This window comes from Chrysochloris asiatica, unplaced genomic scaffold, assembly GCF_000296735.1.
Source record: "Chrysochloris asiatica unplaced genomic scaffold, ChrAsi1.0 scaffold00309, whole genome shotgun sequence".
In the NCBI taxonomy this organism is placed as follows: Eukaryota; Metazoa; Chordata; class Mammalia; order Afrosoricida; family Chrysochloridae; genus Chrysochloris; species Chrysochloris asiatica.
In genome coordinates, this window is record NW_006408827.1 from 2,556,869 (window position 1) to 2,560,882 (window position 4,014).

General features: G+C 39.3%; 1 pseudogene; it reads left to right on the forward strand.

Annotated features, from left to right (window-relative positions):
- LOC102828761 overlaps positions 1-758 on the forward strand; it is a 63,254-nt pseudogene extending 62,496 nt beyond the window's left edge.
- Positions 759-4,014: the final 3,256 nt, after the last annotated feature.

Sequence of the window (4,014 nt, forward strand, 5' to 3'; positions counted from 1 at the left end):
GACTAGATGGCACCTGACAACAACAACAATAGTCTTACTATTACTTTCTGTGTGTTGCAGCTGCTATTTGAAGGTTTGGAGTACTTGGGGCACTTTGTTTAGTCTGCATCATCTTCCTACCTGAGAAACTGGCATGGCACACATTCTTAAGAGACTCTGTGAAAAACTTCCTTGTGGTTGGTGAGCAGGGTGATTTACAAAAGATCTAGGGAGCAATGAGCAGATCATCCTGACTTTGCTGTCATCCCAAAGTAATGCACAGAGCCCAGAAATCACTGAGATTGAAACTCTATTTGACAAAGATCTTCTGGGTGACCTGAAATCAGAATTGACTAGAAATCTGAAAAATTAATTGAAGTGCCAGTGAAACCCATTCAGATTTATGACAGGTCTGAACTGAAGCATGCTCTTGGGGGAGCTGGGATAAATGAACAGTACTGAAATAAATTATTGTTTCAAAGACACCTGAAGAACTGAAAGATACTAAATAAGTCTATGAAGAAGGATATTGTTCAAGCCTGAAACATGGAGTGATGGGGACACTTCCAGGCATGGTCAGAGGATGGTAGTTATTCTAAATGAGACCCTGGTACTGGAATTAATAAAACTCACACAAAACAAGATGCTTAGGGTTCATTTCAAGCTGGGGATCTCAGTTGAGAGGTGGATGAAGAAAAGTTTATCACCATCTTTGAACACAAAATTTCTTATTTGAGGATTTTGAGAAATGCATGACTATATTAGGATTTCAAATTTAGAACAGCAATCATAAGATTCCTGGTAATTTGAAGCAACTACCTCTTGTTGGTGGGCACTGGAATTTGAACCACAAAGTTCAAATCATCATCTGCTCCTAGAACATTCATATGGTGTCACTACAACAAAATCTCTTTGCTGTGGTAAAATTTATTTAAAGTGCAACTGTCTAAAATACAGAACCCCTCTATAGTGCTGTGTAAGGAGCTGGGATAGATGACCATATGCTCATTAAAGTCAAAGTTACCAGGAGTAGAATTGATCTATTTAACATAAGAAAGCTTTGGAAGAAAGGTATCACCCTCTTTATTTCATGATAAAATAAATTTGTCACCTCTCTTTATGTCATTTGTGGATAGTAAGTATATTGTTAGATATTTCAAAATATATGTTGTAGTTGTTGTTGTCTGGTGCCATTGAGTCAGAACCAACTCATAGTGACCCCATGCACAGCAGAATGAAACAAAATCTGATCCTGGGCCAACCTCACTACCGCCGCCTCACTTCAGTCCATCAATGATGCCACCTGGCCGATCCATTTTGTTAGGGGTCTTCCTCTCTTTCTCTGACCCTCCATCTTACCCAGCATGACAGACATCCTTCTCCAGCGACTATTCCCTCCTGACAACATGTCCAAAGTATGAAAGATGAAGTTTAGCTATCTTGGCCTCCAAGGAGCACTCTGGCTGTACTTCTTCCAAAACAGATCTATTGGTTCTTTTGGCAGTCTATGGCACTTTTAGTATTCTCCTCCAACAACATAATTCAAAGGCATCAATTCTTTGATGATCTTCCTTACTCACTGTCTAGCTTTCGCATCCATATGAGGTTATTGAAAATACCATGGCTTGCTTGGTTGGGCACACCTTAGTCCTCAAGCTGACATCTTTGCTCTTCAACACTTTAAAAATTCCTGTGCAGAAGATTTGCCCAAAGCAATACGTCCTCTGATCTCTTGACTGCTGCTTCCGTGAACGTTGATAGTTGATCCAAGAAGAATGAAGTCCTTGACAACATCAATCTTTTCTCCATTGATAAGAATGTTGTTTATTGGTCCAGTGGTGAGGACTTTTGCTTTCTTTACATTGAGATGCAATCCACACTGAAGGCTGTGCTCTTTGATCTTCATAAATAAATGTTTCAAGTCCTCTTCACTTTCAGCAAGCAAGGTTGTATCATCGGCATATCGCAGGTTGTTAATGAGTCTTCCTCAAATCCTGACACCACGTTTTCCTTCATAGAACCCAGCTTCTAGTATTATCTGCCCAAAATACAAATGTTATATAATTTATACCTTATTAAAGCATAATATACAAACAATATAGTGCAATATTTCAATTGCAATCACCTCTCCCTCTAGTGAGGTACTGGTGTGACACTTTAGGGTAAGCACTGTGTTGTAAACCACAAGGTGGTGGGGAGGGCTTTGAAATCCACCAGCTGCACCTTGGAAACCCTATACAGTGTTACCATGAGGTACGGCTGATTTGGCAGCACTTAAGAATAACAATCCCTCTATTAAAAGTTTTGGGTAGTATAATTGGCTAACTCATTAAGATATTATCAGAAAGAATGGAGATTCCAGTCTACCCATATGTGCTTCTTTCAGTAGGAAGTCCTGGTGATCTCATTCTGAAAAATCAGCCATTATAAACCCTGTGTCTTCTCTGACACAGATGGGGCACCATGAATTAGAGTTAGCTAGAAAGAATGTTTAATAACACCAATAACCTCATATGGATGTGAAAGCTGGACAGTTAATAAGGAAGATAGTAGAAGAATTGATGCCTTTGAGTTGTGGTGTTGGAGGAGAATACTAAAAGTGCCGTGGACTGCCAAAAGAACCAATAGATCTGTTTTGGAAGAAGTGCAGCCAGGGTTCTCCTTGGAGGCCAGGATGGCTAAGCTTCATCTCTCATACTTTTGACATATTGTCAGGAGGGAACAGTCGCTGGAAAAGGATGTCATGCTGGGTAAGGTGGAGGGTCAGAGAACAAAAAGAAGACCCCTAACGAGATGGATTGGCCAGGTTGCAACATTTATGGCACCAAGTGTGGCGGTGGTAGTGAGGTTGGCCCAGGATCGGAGATTGTTTCATTCTGCTGTGCATGGGGTCGCTATGAGCCAGTTCAGACTTGATAGCGCCTGACAACAACAACAACATAGAAAGCATGTTAAGCCAAGAGACAAGAAGGATGGGGAAAGTATGCTATTTAAATCACTTATCATATGAAAGAAGGTCTTCATATCCCTCCTCTTGGTCTTTTATCCAGTAATAAACACAAAGTACCTATTTAAATTCTTTTGACTATTATCTGTAGTAGAAAACATGCAAACCCTCATAGTTTTTATTTAATTTATAGCCAATGTTTATGCTAGAATATGTGAATTTAAGCGAATGCATTGTAAATTAAGTAGATTAACCCCACACATCACTACTTAAATATTGTTGATTTTTCTAAGAAATTCATATTATTCATCCATGTTTTTGCTTACAGCTTTATAAGTAAACTATGTCAGGTTCTCACCAGATTACCAGATTTAAGTTTAAAGTTAATAAAACTTGGTGTCTCTGATATGGGTAATCAATTAAAGTTGATTAAATGAGGACAATATTGATATATGTTGTTGTTGTTAAGTGCCATTGAGTTGGTACCAACTTTTAGCGACCCTATGTACAACAGAATGAATCACTGCCCAGTCCTGGGCCAAACTCACAATTGTTGTCAAGCTTGAGCCCACTGATGCTGCCACTTTGCCAATCCATTTCGCTGGGTGTCTTCCTCTTTATTGCTAACCCTTCACCTTACCATACATGATATCTTTCTCCAGTGAATGGTCCCTCCTGACAAAATGTCCCAAGTATGAGAGATGAAATTTGCCCATCCTGGCCTCCAAGGAGCACTCTGAATGCATTTCTTTCAACACAGATCTGTTTGTTCTTTTGGAAGCCCATGGCACTTTCAATATTATCCTCCAACACCATAACTCAAAAGCATCAATTATTCTATTGTTTTCCTTATTTACTGTCCAGCTTTCGCATGCATATGAAGTTATTAAAAACACCATGGCTTGGGTCTGGAGCACCATAGTCCTCAAGCTGACATCTTTGCTCTTCAACACTTTAAAAAGGGCTTGTGCATATTGATATATGAACAATGGTAAATCAGTACCATTATATTGTTGTCTATTATGAATTTTCACCACTGGTCTGTTAGTTTCTTATACTGTGGTCATTGTGGATGTTGTTTTGGTCAT